The sequence below is a fragment of the Ambystoma mexicanum genome, chromosome 4p, assembly GCF_040938575.1.
Source record: "Ambystoma mexicanum isolate Mex_15411 chromosome 4p, UKY_AmexF1_1, whole genome shotgun sequence".
NCBI lineage: Eukaryota > Metazoa > Chordata > Amphibia > Caudata > Ambystomatidae > Ambystoma > Ambystoma mexicanum.
The window spans coordinates 215340758-215358213 of record NC_090927.1 but is presented as its reverse complement, the minus strand read 5'-3'; positions in this window follow the sequence as shown (position 1 = coordinate 215358213).

The window sequence follows — 17456 nt, the reverse complement described above, 5'->3', positions numbered from 1 at the left end:
ATAGATGATGTGCAGGCACCAAATGGCAGGGCACTGTTGGCAGCAGGCAGCAGCAGATGGCTTTTAGGAGGCACCCCAGGGCTCTTGGGGGCAGGTAAATGACCTTCTGGGTAGGAGCGTGGTCTTCCGTGTGTTGTTGCGTGGCCAGCTTGATGCAGAGTGAATAGGCACGTGAAAAAATGGCACGTCAGCGTGTAATTCGAGGAAAGGGCCTTAGCGCGGAAGCGCGTATGTGACGTAACAAGCAAGGGCATTTCCCTCGGCAAGGGTGCATAGTGATTCAGCATGTGAAAAAACAGCACATCCGCATGTCAATGCATGTAATTCGAGGAAAGGGCCTAAGCGTGTAAGTGACGTGATGCGTGCAGGCGTTACCCTCAGCATGGTTTAAAGGTGAGCGGGGCCAACAGTTCGCTGTACGTGCTTTTCGTGGAGACCGATGAGTGTGTTGCTACTTCTGGTTGTTTCACAAGCCATCACTACTTCATAGCGAATCAAGGACGTATCTCTTCTTTTGGCGGGGGTATTAGCTATGCATGTTTTTCATTACCACGCTAGTGAGACGGTGAGTTGTGCACGCTATTTTACCCACTGCCGTACCTGGTTTTGAGGTCATAGTAGCCTACGTGTCCCACGCGTATGTGTTTTCCGTGTCCCTGGGTGCTACCGCGTACTGCAGGAGGTTAATTCCACACACGTGGACTACCGGGGGTTGTGTGCACAATTTTACTGCAGGTTTGGAGTGCCTGAGCTTTGCTTGACCCGTCACTTTATCACCGGGGTCACATACAGCATTGCAAGCACACAGGGGTGCTGTTAACATCTAGTACCCCACTCCCTTCACCCCAATTGCTCAGGACAATTGCTGTGTACACCTCCCATTGGCACCACTACATCTGTCCCATGGTTGGGAGGCCACGAAAGGTGAGGGGCACCTCAGCTGGGCATCTTCCACATGGCTGGCATGGTAAGGGACGTGGCCAGGGTAACCAGGGAGTAGGGGGACTCCAGGGTGTCCAGGTTGGCTGCAGAGGGGGAAGAGGCAGGGGTGCGCTGCTTCAGCAGGATGTTCTGCCATGTGTTAGTGCAGTCATGCCACCACCCGGGATGGTGGTTCTGGGAGATGCAGCTTTTGCATCTGGCACTGGCGCCTATGTGACCCGGCAGTCTGTTTCATCGACTGCCACTGGCCCAAGGGTAGTGGTAGCTGCAGGTGCAGCTGTGGCCAACACCACCCAGGATCACTGGCCAAGAGGAGGAAGGTTGCACCTGCACAAGAGGCTGGGACCCCAGGCACAGCTCAGGCCTCTGGCACGTCGAGGAAGAAGCCTTTCTGCAAGCAGGAACTGGACTTCCTTGTGGGCTATGTGTCGGAACACGACCGTGATATGCTAGTGGGCCCAAATTGTCACACTACGCCTGCCCAGCATTCAGACCACTGGAAGCATGTTGTGGAGGGTTTTAGTACATTCGGACATGAGATGCGCACAGCTCAGGAGTGCAAAAAGCGTTGGGATGACCTCTGACGCTGTGCTAAGCTAAAGCGTGCCTCCAAACATGCCATGACTCGGGTGACTGACAGTGGGCCACCACCTGAGGAGGAAGAACTCATTCCACACAAGGTGATCACTGCGGAGTTCATCCCGGCACAATTGGTCGAAGGAGTGGGAGAGATGCTGGATTTTGATGCCCCCGTCCAGTGAGTGTTTTTGCGTGTTTGTCCAGGCCATGTGTGGTTTGCTTGTGCGATGTGTTGTGCTTGACTGACAATACATGCTATGTGTACATAGTTCTCATGTGCGAGTCATGCAATGCTTCATTAATGCGTGCCTGCTGTGCAGCATGCTGTAGATGTAGTGCAGACAGGGACTGTCCTCATCACCACCCTTGCACCCTACTCAAATGCTAGTCACCCGGCTGCCTCTCCGGTCCATGTTCCAGCTCACGGGCCCTTCTGCATGTAGCCTGGGGTGTCTTTCCATCAGCACTTGGACTATGTCATCACATGACTGACGTGCATGTGTGTTTTTCCTGCATGCGGGCACTCCACATAGGCATTCTCCCTTGCCCCTCCACCCACCTGCACCACTATTACACCATTGCACTTGTGGGTAACATGTTGGACTACTGCAATGGCCTGTTCAATGTTCCTGTGTACATGCATACTTCCCCCTGCCAACCTGCCAGACACATACTGTGGGGTACATCGACTGTGCAGATGGTAGATGCTAAGCAGGGACATGAGTGCCCATTCATGCTCCATGTGCATTCTATGCATGCGCCTATGTGTCCTTGGCAGGATGATCATAGTAGTACTTGTCTAGGATGACATACATTTAAAGGCTTTTGAGCATCCATTCCATATCCACTCTGGCTCAGTCCTGCATATCGCACATGTTTAGGGTGTCATGGTCTGCGTGGGGCACATGCCTCCCTCGGTTTCAGGCCCCCTGACTCTGTCCCACTGGTGTAGTGACTTCTGCACAAATGGGTGTACTACAGAGGGTTCATCATGTGTCCTGCTTACTGTCCCAGTCTCATCTGCTGTGTTGTCAGTTGACTCAGATGATGCAATTGACAGCACTCAACACTGTCTGCCAATACACAGTTCTCTGGTCAACCTTTCACTGCCATGGTATGCCTCCCTGCATTTTTGCATTTTCACTAAGGGGGTGGGAGGTTGCCTGCAGCCAAGCAAACCATTGCATGCACATAGCACGTGATGCCTGGCCTTGCCCTAACACTGCCTTCATGTTTATTGATTGACATCATAATGTACTTGTTGATGTAGATTGTCGGTTACGTACACATGTTCTGCACTGCATCAATCCCCTTCTGAGCCATGTTACACCATTCTACATGCCGACTCACTGCTACAATGTCAAAGTGACCTGGCATGTATGGTCAGATTGTCATCCCTTCACTGTCATGAAAGGCACTGGCACAGTGCATCCTGTGACACATGTACTCAGTATAGGAACACTGTAGAGGGTGTTTATCAAAGTTGATTGGTAAATCTGCGGCCTATACTAACTGGTATAGGCGGCAAATTAAGTATAGCCTGCCAATCGGGTTGTAATGACTGTGGAGCTGCCTGCATGTGTGTGTGTGTGTGTGTACACTTTCACATACATCAAAGCAAGTAGCGTTGTAGCTGCTTGCTTTGCTGTATAGGATGCTGTTCATAATCACCATACGGGTCTATATGGACACAGGTTTTTTTGAACACTTTCACATGTACACATGTAAGCAGCTTCAACGTTGTGTAGTGCAACATTGCGGCTACTCACTTATGTGTGTGTGATAGTGTTAATTTACACATGTGTCCTCTGCAGCTTTTTTGTTGAATGACTCATATGTAGTTGATTAACATTAATGCTGCTGAGATTTCAGCATTGCGCCCGTTATGTTCAACTGGCACAATCCTGAAGGTGCACTGTCGTGCAGTATGTGTAAGGCCAGGCCCACTAAGCTATTCTGGTGAGGCCTGGCCGTGATGATTTGACACACTGAATAATGGTTTAGGGCACAAGCAATGCACAATGTGCTCAATCAGGCACTGAGGTGTGTCCTGGAGGCTTTGTGGCGGGCCGCTCAGACCGTACTGGGCAATATGGTCCCTCATGCCTGGTTGCAGGCCCTCGCTTTGCTCGGGACATTCACTATGTCTACATGGCCCTTGACGCCCGGTACGGGCTGAGCTGCAGATGGGTGTGGCTATATTGGTGATGATGATTTAGTGATGCATGTGTGCATGCATATTACGTGTGTCCGGGTGTGTTTGGATTCACTGGCAGCTGTGGACATTTGGGAGTTCAGACATGCTTTTGTTATGTGCCATCTCTTTGTTGCCATCTGTCATTTCTGCCTGTGACATGTGCCTGACAGAGGTGGTGTGTGATGGAGGTGATTTACTACATCCAGTACATGTGCAGGCTGCTTTGTTATTTACACACATCCATTTCTGCATTTTGGATGTGTTTGCATATCAATGCCACTGGATGCATGCCGGAATTTCATTTGTGTGTGACATGTCTGCTTCATGCGTTGGCTGTCGCTGTGATGTCTATGTGTTTGTGGGTTATGTGCTTCTGACGTGTACTCATGTTTGTTTTTTCGACATTACAGATGATGACGCAATGGAGCCAGAGGATGGTGATGTCAGTCATGACACAGGGTTGCTATCACATCAGCAACCCGGCACAGTGGGGGTCATGGGGTGGTAGGCCACAAGAACCCACTTGTGCTCCAGACCATCGTGTCCAGGGCTGGCAATCAGTCTAGCTGCGATGATCACTCTGACAACGATGTTGAGTTGGATGCGTGTCATGTCATTCGTCGACGGTGAGTGATTCTGATGTGGACGATCTTCTGTCTGTGACACCTGCACTGAGGGGTCAGACGGTGTTGGAACCTCCGCCTGTGGTGGATCGGGACGCACGGTCACACTCCACACCAGTTGCTGATGTGCCTGGGGTATCACGTCAACGGAAGGATGCAGTCCAGCAGCCGAGGGTGGTGCCAATCCAGCGAGGACCATGGCTTCTTGGGCCCCACGTGGGTCGAGTCCAGCAACACAGTGGCCGAGCACCACTGGGGTATACTGAGTGAGAGCAATCCATGTATGCTAATTATAAACAACAGGGGGCAGCTATTGATAAGATCGCTCAGAGCATGGAACGTGTGGCCCAATCCGTGCACCCCCCTGTTAGGCAGGTGGATCTCCAGCAGCGGGCAGCACAGTCCATGGCCCGCTCGCTGAGGCTGAGCATGGCGGCCTCAGAGAGGGCGCGCCGGGCTGATATGGTGTCTCTGCGTCAAGCACTTGCTGCTCACACAGAGGCACACAGGGAGGCCCTGAGGGATGACCATCAATCCCTCAGATCTACTCTGGGTGTGCTCAGCATGTCCCAGAGGAAGCGGTCAGAGGAGAGGTTGGAGCAGCTTGAGAATACCATCTCAGCTGAGCTACATGGATCCCGGGAGGTGCTCCGGATGTCATGCGAGGCCATGCAGGAAGAACTCTGTATTACACGTTCTACCTTGCAAGAGGTAGCACGCGTATCATGTGAGGTGCTGCATGCTTGCCTATGTGTCATCGCCGCACAGGGCCAGGCTTACCAGTCCCACAGACTTGCTGCTGATCAGGGCAAAGCTGCACATAGGCGTGGTCAGGGTATTTTTTTTTGTTTAATTAGTTAATATAGTTTAAAATTGCTTGTCTATTGTGCACTCATGTGACGGTGTGGTGCCTTGGCTTTTGAAAGCATCCACTGTCTGTTCCAGCTGGGCCCATTCAAGCTTGTCTCGTGTATGTGTTTGTGGCTTGGGGTCCCGACACATAGACACTCCTGCTTCCCCTCTCCATGGGCTTGCAAGGATGGTTCGGTGTGACAACCATTTATACAAGGGCATTGGACTTTCGTCATATCTGTGGCCTGTCTGGTGCTGGACTACTTGTGTTTACACCCCTACTGGGGATTATGGATGTTTTCTCCACGGCATGTCTGCAATCAATTTTGGTGAGTACATTTTTGAAATGTCCATTTATTGATGTTGATTGTGATGTATGTTCATTTCTTGCCTGTATATGTGCTTGATGTACTTCATGCTGTAGACAGTAGCCTGCACCCTTTAGCTGCCAAAGTCACACTGATGGTGGGAGGGGGCCGGGTGTTGACAATGTCAAGTTGGTACGTGTTGAGTTCATCCCCTGGGGATGGTGTCAAACGAGGATGCATTACGAATGTGACCCAAGAGGCACAACTCACGGTCCAGTCCTCACCTGAGATGTCCGCCTATACTCCTACTAGGCTCCGTTCCGTTTGGACGGCACGTTGTATCTGTCTTCCCTCTTGGAATTTGATGCTGCCTGACGGCGCAATTTTCCTACTGTACTACAGCTCGTTTACTTGTTTTTCACACTCTGGTGCCTTTGGTCCCTATTTTTCTTCCTGCTACGGTCCTTTTTGCAGATCTGTCCGCCCGTCTCTCGGGCAGTTATTTCCACGTACTCTTACACTGCCTCGGTTTGCCTCCGTACACTTCTGTTCACAGCATCTCTCTGTCGCTCCTCCTGTCTTTCATCTATTACATCCATGCCTTTAAGGTGACTTTTGGCTTTTAAAAATGCTATTCAACTATTGTGGCTCTTAACTTGCTGCCACCTGTTTCCAGCTATCTCGCATTCACTGTGCCTTCCCAGACTTGTGCTGTCTCTGCCTTTCTTTGTTCGCGCTATCAAGGATTGATTGGGTTTGAGCTCAACCATCCAGTTGTGCCAGCCTCCTTGGTTATTTTCTACTCAAGATCCAGCTCTACCTGTCAGGGTACAGACCCTGGGGTTGTGTGGGAGGAGGTCAGATGTAGGTCTCAGACATGGCCCAGTAACAAGCAGCATTAAGACACACACACGGAAAAGATTCCAACCTTATGAAAGGCTTGTATGCCCTTTCTGCAGGAAAAGGAGACTCCAGACTACCTTTCTCAGCAGACACCGGGCCAAGAACTACAAAATCCCTAGCCATGTTGAGTGGGCACACGTGCACATGCGCGCACAAGCAGAAGCACGGGGCTTGTGCTCAGACGTCCGACAGAAGCAGACGTGTTCCCAGGTGCTCTGAGCAAGGTGAGCAGCACGAGGGGCCACGCCCCAGCCAACCTTCCTCCAGGCCCCTCGCACATACAACCTTAGTAGCGCCAGCGCTGGGGAGCTTAGCCAGGCGTTGGGGAAGACTTGCACAGTACAGCAAAGCCGCGCTGAGGAGAAAATGCCAAGAAGCTTTCTAAGTTGTCTGGGACACATGCAGGGGGCGTCGCCCATATCATTGAGTCCCCCTTGCCCCAGAGAAGCTAAGTTATTAGCGCAGTAGCGTTCCTAGCCACAAAATAATACGGCGCAAATGGGCGCACCCAGCAATGCACAAACTCGAGTGCAGTGCATATCATTAGCACATGCAATTAGCCACATGTGCTGCTTATAGAAAGCCGCGGCTGGCAGAACGCAACTTGTACTGAAGTCGCACCTCGCCACATACGGCTAGCAGCACATCTAAGGCCCATTCTATCATGTGTGATTCTTAACACATTGTCTTCCGTTTAACGCGGGGCCACATGCGGCTACCTTACTGCATTAACAGTGTATAAACCATCACAGGGCAAACAAAGCTATAGGAACAAAGCAGCAGACAAGAGTGCTTGTTTGGGGAGGAGTCACTAAGTTCGAGGCATGAATGGTGTTATGTGTGTGTGGGGAAAACACACACAGAATAGTAACTCATGCTCTCTCTGCAGCATTGAACTGCTCCTGGGACCGGACCTGAAAGTGCGCAGGCAGGAGGCCAGCACTCACCCCAGATATAAGTCTCTCTTTTGCTCGCCTTTGAGCCATTTTGTACAATGTGCATGAAGTACATGGTTTCTATGATTGAGTATGTTTAATTGTCAATAGTTGTATTTTGTCTTTTGCCTACTTTCCCTTTCCCATCCACCTCCCCTCTCCTGACCCTCTTTCTGGTTATCCTAAATACCTATCCAACCAACGGATCCCGAACCCTCTTTCCCCGAGGGGTCTCAGAGGCCTGTGTAAGTTTTACCTTGCAGGCACCCAGACCGCTGAGGGGGTGGTTGGTTCGTGCCACTCCTGCACCTGGAGACAGGAGCTGTGACACTACCCATCAGTTGTTGCATCCTCATTGATTATTGTGTACTGAAATTGCTACCCATCCTGTTGAACCATTGTTCACCTGTGCTACCTTGGTAGTTATTCTATCATTCTGCTTGGACATGTGCTTGGCAAAATTCTGCGACTTCAAGTCATCTACTGGAGGGTTTTTTGGTGGCTACAGGCTTTTTCCCTGGTTTGTGGGTTTGGCTACTTGGAGTTCTCTGCGATTTGGTATTTTTACCAGTCAAGGTGGCCTCTGAGGGTGCTGGACTCTATTTACACGAAAGGATGAACAAGGAAACCAAGGAGTAGAGGGATTGTGAAGCCAGGTAGACTAGAAGGAAGAAGTCAACCGACCCCAGACACAGTTCTTCTGAAGGTCATGGTGATGAGTAAATGAGGAAGGGCCTTTTGTTGTCGGACAGTACACTTGGGCTACAGTGTTTGGGCACTCTCTGACATTCTCATTGTGGGGTACTATGTACATGATGTGTTCTGCTGATCAATGGCTGTTCCTCTGTTGGGTTTACTTTTCAGGTGTCAGGGGATTGTTGTGGTTTGACATACTGGGGTGTACACATGGCCAATGTTCACATGTGATGTGTACAGGACACTGAGGGTCACTTGATTTCACTTGCATGTATTGAGTGCATGTCCCTACTGACACACACACATACACAATGCTCCACCACACATACAAACTCCCTTCTATGCCCACATTTTCACACAGATTGCCTTCTCTGGCATGCTGTGTCCCTACAGCGCATGATCACTTACCATTTGGGGATTGTGTACATGCGTCAGTGGGCTCTTTTTGTTGCTTGTCCTTTTTATATGTTGTTCAAGGTGTATCCCCAACACAATGGCTGCTCACTGTGCTGTGTGCTGAGCGGTGTGCTGAGTGGTGTGTTGCAGAAGACACACACAGCACACAGGTTTGGGATTTGCAGATTTGGATTGGCCAATGTTCATGCCAACAGGCATTCTGTCTTTTGTTGATGGTACCACTGGTGGCATGCATTTGTAAATGACTTTGCATGTGTGGGAGGTTGTTGGTCAGTCATTTCATCTGATTCCATGTCAGGTGTGATTGTCTCATGCCTCTTTCCATTTATCACGTGTCACTTTGTATCTAATTGGTCATGTGCTGTGCGTTTGGTTTGCTCTTTTGCTGTTGCATGCCATGTCATGATGTCACCGACAAGGGTGATGTGGGTTTGGAGGGTTTGAGTGACATACCACTGATTGTCATGGCCTGTTTTGTAGGGGGTGGTGTGATATACGCCTTGCATGTGTTCCTTTTGGTCACACAGGATTGGTTATGTATAGGTAGCTAGGGATGCACACAATGTAGCACTTCTGTGGCAACATTCTCAGGGTGGTAAGGTTGTGACAATGGTTGTCTCTTTGTCATCATCAATTGTTACCTGGTATGTGCCAGGCATGTGAGCACTATGCAAGGGTGGGAGTTTAGGTGAAAAATGTGGCCACAAGCTGGGTCCGGGCTGCCTCGCCACGTGCCCTTTCCCCTTCCATGAGCAGCGCCTGTGCATGTGGTTGGGGTTGTGGGAGCACAACCATGTCCACTGGTATGCCCCACTGTGTTGCAACATTGTGCAGGACACATGCTGCCACAATGATCCTGCACACTACTGGGGGTGCATATAGTAGCTGCCTGCCAGAGCGGTCAAGGCAGCGGAAGCGTGACTTGAGCACTCCGAATGTGCGCTCCACTATGCCCCTGGTTGCAATATGGGCAGCGTTGTATTTTACCTGGGGTGGTGTGGTGGGGTTCCGTATTTGCGCCATCATGTGGTTGCTCAGAGGGTAGGCACTGTCGCCTGAGGAGGTGAGTATGGTTGTCATTAGTTGGGTTTGTGTATTTGTCTGTGTGTGACATGCATGCATGTGCACAGACATGTGTACTCACCAATGAGCCATGTGTCGCCATGCTTCCCAGCTTCCAGGTCCCGGCTCAGGGTGGACATTCTGTATATGAAACTGTCATGGGTAGACCCAGGATACTTTGCATAGACAGAGGTGATGATTCCATGGGCATCGCATACAACCTGTACGTTGGAATGCCAGTGCTTGCGGTTTCGATAGATGTGCTCAGTGGGCCTAGGTAGACGTAGGGCCACATGGGTGCAATCTATGGCACCAAGCACTTTGGGGAAGTGTGCCACCCTGTAAAAGTCCTGGACCACAGCCTGCCTTTCTGTGGGTGTTCTGGGCATGTATATGTGCCTGCAGACTCAGGGGCGCGCAGTCATGATTGCCAACACCTGGTGTAGGCAGCGTGACTGTGTGGCCTGTGAGACACCCCCAACTATGACAGTTGTCCGCTGAAATGACCATGTCCAAAAAATGCAGGACATTGAGCACCTTTTCCAGGGGGCTCAGGGCTTGGGAGCACAAAGTGGGTGATGTGAGGTCATCCTCCCACTCAGTGACCAGGTCTAGGATGATACGAGGTGGAAACCTATACCTGCCATAGACCTGGTCATCAGGCATCCCAAAAAGGCTGGTCCTGGGCAAAAAAATGCGGGGCCTGACTATTCTCCTCCTCTTGCAGTGTCCCACGATCAGTGCTACGAGAAATGGGACATTCATCGTAGCTGTATATACATGTTTGTTGTTTGCGTGCACTTTCATACTGCGCGGGGACGCTTCCGCCTGCCTTTGTGTGGTGGACGTGTTTATGCCTACGCGTGTCCTTTGGCGTGCGCGGGTTTCCCGTATTCGATTACATGAATACCTGTTGTTTGCGCATGTGTGGTTGTTCCGTGTATTTCCCAGCAGTACTTCGACAGTTACGCCTTCATTTTCACGCGTTGTTGCCCATTCCGCGTGTTCCAACCCCTTTTTGGTGTGTGTGCTAAACGTTGTGCGCTTTCGCTGTGCACGCGCGCACAGTGTTCGGGATGTAGCAGTGACGTGTGCGCCCGTGTGCGCCACCTGTGGATTTGGCGCACATCGCGGGGAATACACGCACAGGGCCTTCCATGAATCGCACGCATGCACGTGCGCTTGCCTTTTGACGCTTGCGCCAGCTGCGCAACAAATTTCAGCGCACATTTGTTCCATGAATCGGCCCCTAAATTAGATGCCCAGCATTACACACACTGGTTAAGGGGTGAATCTGGGAGTTTGCAATTTCTGCATTTGAACACTTTCGTTACCAGTTATTACCATGAACTAAAATAATCATATTTTATCAAAACTGACTTGAAAAGTAGACCAATCACATTACAAAACATGACAATTAAAAAAAACAGAAGGGGTAACACAGAATGATTCTAGCTTCATTCTCTCCATCATCAAGAGAAGTATATAAGTACCAGCATAACAATCAGTGTGAATTAACAGATTTAATATGGGTTGGTCTTTTGTATTTTAAAGCTTTACATAGTTCCAAAACAATGGCTTGTGAAATTGTCATTTATAAAAGTTCATAAAAACCTTTGACTTTTACAAAAATGCAAATCTTCTTTTGTGTCAAGCAAGCAGACTTTAAAATATGCCTGCCCGCCTGCACCATCTGGTCCGCTCCCTTCTGCATACCATACGTTCCACTCAAATAGCCTACATAAGGTGAAAGATCAAGTAATGAGCAAAAGGATGCCACCAGGATGCGAGGAGGCAATCTTCACAGAAAGCAGTACAGTAATGTACGAGGTATTAGATGATTTGATCAGGATCACTGTATTGTCTGCTGGCAAAGCCAGGATACAAGCATGAATGCTTTGGTTCCAAATTTGGATACTTATTCATCTCTTGAATTAACAGTGTATGCTCATCATTGGAGGTGATTGCCTAGGTTTTACAACACCCCATCTGAACAAACCAATTTCTAGACCTTCACCATAAGGATGACATGTTCATTTTTATAGAAACCCCTATCTGGTGCAGGTACATTGCTGATAATAGCACCTGTTGTGCTGCAAGACCAAGTACAGACACAGGCAGGTGTATAAACTTCAAACATAGGAAAGGCTCAGCCAGCCTCACAAGAATGTGCTATTCTAATCTTGCATAGGAACACATATCTCTGCAATGAGTGCTTAACACACTGAGCTAACTTCCGAACCATTGTGGCACTCAATTTACCAATATGCATTTCAAATGTGGCTATTGCACATGATCAACATCATTCCCACAGGAAGGAAAGAATGCCACAGGAGTTGTGTTGCAAGGAACACACAAACTATATATACCACAGTGAACACAGAAAGCATTACATGATGAATTGATTGAGGCAGAATGTACTTGCCAAAACAAACAGGCAATAGGTTTAGAGCCTCAGCACCATGCCATAAAATATCCTGATGTGTGCTATTTAAGTCTGGTGAACAAAGGAATCTTACTTCTTTAGACCAGGCAACCTTGTGGGCAGGGACGTCATTTAGGGGTCGCCAGAGGTCGCAAGAGCAACCGCTGCCGATTGGCCAGCGACCTCTGTCAATCTCTTGCGACCTCTGGCCGTCGACCTATCAGAGGAGAAGGGGGCATGGCCACAGCGTCCTGTGACGCTTGTGGTCCTCCATTTTGATTTCCATTTTGTTGCGCACGTGTAAACGCATGCTGCTGCTGCTGCTCCAGCCATCCAGTGACCAGTGCCCAAGGCCAGGCTGGGCCAGCTGCAGCGTTGCGAGTCTCGCGACTTGGTAAGTACTGCCCCTGGGACTCGTCTGTGTGTGTGGGGGTGGCAGGCAGGCCGCCGGTGCGCCCTGCGGCCAGCCACTGTGACCGTCGGCGCGGGTGCCATACAGCCGTGGTGGTTTCGTTTTGATTTATTTGAAAGCCTGGCTGTCTGCCGCTCAGCCCGGGGCCCATGACCCAGCGGCGACGCCGCAGGTGAGGGCACACGGGCACCAGCACGGCAGAGACATGTCTCTGCCATGCCGGCTCAGTGGCCGTGTCATGTGCCCTTGCCTGCGGCGTCACCGTCGCCGCTGGGTCCTGGGGCTGCGCCGCAGGCAGCCAGGCTTTCAAATAAAAACTAAATGAAACCATCTCTGCGAGGCAGCCCCTAGTTGGCCCTCGCTGTGCCCGCCGCAGTTAGCTTGTTACTCCAGAGCCCATGGGGTGCCCGTGCCTCAGCCTCATCCCTCCCCAGTGCTCGGCTCACCTCTGACTCCTTCCTTTGCATACTTGCCAACATTCTGTGACCAAAAACCAGCCATCATCTACCTGTTATTTCGGCACATGCCTGTGGTTATCTGCACAATATGTGCTTATGCCTCCCAGTCCACACTGTGCCTATGGCTCTCTGCCCACCATGTGCCCCATGGCTCTGTGCTTGCTGGTGTGACTTCCAGTTTACTTCGTGCTTGTGTTTTCTGTGTACTCTTCCACCACAATGTGCACGTGGTCCTGAGAACATCACACGCATGTGGTTCTCTTCAATGCGCTTCTCTCCCAGTCCAGTCTCGGCCATGATGCGTCTGTGCCTCCGGCACACGCCTGTGGTTCTCTGGACAGTGCACACTATGTGCGCCTGGTTCTCAGTCCACACCGTGCCTGCGGCTCCCGTCCATCCTAAGTGTGTTTCTCCCTGGTGCTCACGTGCCTATGGCTCTATGCCCACCCTGTATGTGGCGATGACTCTCTGACCACCATGTGCTCCTGGTGTCTTGCCTGCATTGTGTTTGTGGCTCCATGCAAGAATGTATCAAAAATAGATGTAGGGTTTTTCAAGTTTCGAAAATAATAATTTGCATAACATTGACATCACAGGAAATTACAAAACATAGATTGTTGGCACAGCACTATTGAAGCATTCTAAAATACACAATCCATCAAACTGCACAACATGGAAAGATGTTCAAATCTTACAAATGTATAATTCTGAATGGTAAGTTAACACCAAATTCAATTACCTAACTTTAACAGAAGGTAATCACACAGAGCTGGTAGGCAACTTTTGTCACTGCTCTGTAGCCGCAGCCTGGGCAATACATATGTATTCTTGCAGTGCAAGTTGAACACTGAATGACATGGAGACTGATACCCCCCTCAGTCTGATAGACAGATGCCCTGTGATGGTGTTACGCTCTGCCACTTGCCTTCACTGGTGGTTCACCTAAGGGTTATTCCAGCAAGAGTGCAGGACAGAGTCACGTCGCTGTCAGGTCAGTGGATTGGTCTGAGCCCACTCTAAGTAATCCCCTAGCAGCCCACTGTACAGACAGACTAATTAATGTGTTGCATGAATGTGCCCCCGTGTATTCTAAAGCACGGTAACCCCCAGGGTCAGACTGGGGCATAACATGGTCTCCAGGACCAATATAAAAGTGGCCTGCAGTTGCAAATGGCTATTCATTCCTTTTGTGACACTGTTTGAATAGTACCCAAGGTTTTTTTTTGGGATAAAATGTGATGAAAATTGTGCATTTTAAAGAATATATGTATTCAGCAAAACTGGTCAGAACTACTAACAGTACAAAACTGGGTGCCCCTAACCATCATGTTGAGATGCCTCCCCACCCGCACTTCTTCAGCCAGGCCTGAGCAGCGGAGCCGCTGTATGAATGCTGTGAGTGCGCTGCAGACTCGTGAGTGTGGGGAGCACTGCCTACCCTGATCCAGGGAGTAGGGTCACTAGGAGGATCCCACACTGTTCAATTATGATTAGAGAATATGTACACGTGTGCTTTAGTACTCCACTATTGATGCTTGGAAGCTTCTGATGTTGACCCACATCTAGGGTTGTCCTTCTTCTGGCCCCAAGAGGATTTTGTCACAAACACCCACAGTGCTTTGTGTCTTCAAAAAGTCACCTTTGAAGGATTAAAATGTGTAAATATCTAAAGTTGGTAATCTCAGAATTCCATGCTTATATTGTCTATGTGGCGAATCCTAAAATGGGCCATTACGATACCGCTACATTTTTCATATGCTTGGCTGCATTTTGGATTGGTAGTTCCGTCTGGAAAAATATATGCACTTATCATAGTATATTAGAAGTCTTCCCTATCACCTATTTCCCATTTATATGACGTTAGACTGCTGTTGACTTTCCGGCATCTGAACCTCGGCAAAGCTCTGGTTTTGGGGAGCTGAGATTTGCAGTGGTGTGTGTTTTGTGAGTTGCTGTTCAAAGGTATGGATATTTGGGCGTGCTGCTGTCCCAGAGAATTCCATAGCGTGAGGCTTTATTATATTTTCTCAGGGTCCTAGTTGACCTAATGCGAATTTCTATGCTACATGCGTGTCTCAGTGAGCACATGGGTTACTGTAGGAACTGCCATACTGTCTTTGCTCAAGTTCTGTGGTTCTAGATTGTTGCTCATTGCCATGCAACTGATTTTGTGTGCTGTGTGTTTGTGTGAATAGTACTAATTGTTGGAATGTGTACCATTGTGGAGAGGTGCAGGGTGTGGAGGACAATGAACATGTAGGAACAGAAACCTAGCCATATAAAGAGTGTTGGTGAGCGTGGGAGTAATACAAAATGCAACCAGGATTTTTTTCCCCATAAAATATGGGGACAGGACTGATGAGGCTTTTGGTACTGAAGTTTGTATCACTCAGTAATGCCCTGTATTCCTTGAACACATTTTGAACTAATCTTTTGGCAGCCAAAATAACACAAGAAGAAGAATCATTAAAGACTGAGGATGCCATACATGTTCTCTGGTGAAATATTCTCCCTCTGCCCTTATATCCTGGCTTTCCCCTATCCATGTGCCCGCCTATCCGTCCCTGTCCCCCCAGAATGTGATTTTTCTCTGTAGTCCTGTTGAAATAACAGGGCAGATCCACATAAAGAGGGGATTGGGGTTCATACACTTCATGTGGCAACATGAACCTTGACACTGCTACATATGATGATCCATTCTTGTATGAAATGTCACAATACACTGATATCGTAACAATTTTTTTCTTAGTGCACTGAGGGATAATGCTTTATGAGGCCACTTCCTATGATGTCATGGTGGGGGGGGGGTGGTCAAATAATATCACTTCCTGCGGGGTGTGGTCTAATGACATCACTTCCTGTGGGGGGTGTGGTCAAATAACATCACTTCCTGTGATGTCACTCTTGGGGACGTGGCACTGTGATATCACTTCCACTACCCCTGGCATTTTGGTGAAATGACGTCGCTGCTTGTGGGGCCCACTCCAAGGCGGGGGCCCTGGGTTTTTACCCTCCCATAAAAACATCTCTGGAATAGACTTCATTCTCTAAGTCACTCGGCGCTTTACTATATGCCTTAGTCCTTCCTCTGCCTCTTTTGTCTGTGCATTGGTAGCAGCATATGTGAAGTTCAGGTTAATCTGCATTCCACCTCCTTTTTTAATCTTGTACAGTAACTGGTAAATTGTGGCTATTTGGTGGAGCTTCGCTACCACATGTAAATCCACATTTATTGACCTATTTGTACGATCCAAATAATTATCGAATTAATACAATGTGACTTGTTTAGCAGGTTGTAGTAGCCAGGAATGTTTATTTGTATACTTTGTTTTGATGTAATCGGTAGTCAAATTAAAAAGCGTTTGAATCATTCTACTGTTGGTCTATTTTAACATGTGTATATTGCAAAGTTATGTTTAATTGATTATCTATCTGAATATAGCTAATTGATTATGATGATGACCACCCTTGGCCATGCTAATTCAATCCTTATGGACCTCCCATATCACAATGGTCAAGTCTCTTCACAAAACACACCCTGCTGGGCGCTCTTTAAGGCAAATTCGGGATGCAGCAATAACAGCCTGTGAGCTTTTATGGGGCTGCCATTGTCATTTCTAGGCAGGCTTCAAATAGGTAACAGCTACAATTGTAAATCAGCTCCTAGTGTAATGAAAATGTCTTAACCAACTGTACCTTTGGCCATTTGTTTTTTTGGCATTATGTGTGTTTTGGCATTGGTTCCATGCGTTGCATTCCTGTTAAAAACTAGCATTGACAAAGTAAGCAGGAGCTTTTTAGGTATCAGATAGGAATGTGCCCTGTACTGCCGTCATATTCCCTAGGTGCCATTTGCCAGCTGTTGCCATTTTATGGCAGTAGTGCCATTATCAGGGACGCCACCCGGGTCTATCAACCTTTTCAAATGAAAGGGGCCTTGAACCTCAATGGGGCCCCAACAACTGCCCCCAGCAACTGCCCTCATGTTGCCAATCAGCAGTGTTGCAAAACAGTAATATATTAATTTCTCTGTTTTCATTCTGTGGCTTAAAATGTGTGCCTTGCAGCACTCCCATTAAAAGCTGTGTTTTCTCTTCCCACAGGATATAGTTATCACCTCATTGCCTTCTACCACTGGTTCCTCCACATCAGCCACTTGCTGAAAAAGTATGGTTTGTAGCTCCTCATTTGGCATTTAGTGTTTAAGATCCCTGCAGTGCTGGCTGTCCGTCTCCTGATAACAGGGTCGGATTGGCCCCTCAGCCTTTCGGTCCGTGGCCGGGCTGAAATCATGCCTGGCGGGTGCGGGCCGGTTTCTGGCCATGCCAGGGCTATTTTTTCAAAAAGCCTTTCATCCTTCTTAGGTCGATAAATGAGTACCAACACAGGTTGGGTGATATTGCATGCATATTTGTTCTATAAAATAAGAGCTTAAGCGTAAGTGCTATACAATAACATATTATCATTTGGCCCTGGACGTGTGCTTGGATTCCCAGTTATTTAGTGTACTTTGGAATAAAATGCTATTTGATGCCACTTCCTGTTTTGTCAAGGGGTGAAAGGTCGCATTTCATCTCTTCCTGGGATGTCACTTTGGGGTGGGGTCAAATGAAATCACTTCTGGTAATGTCATCGGGTCAAGGGCCG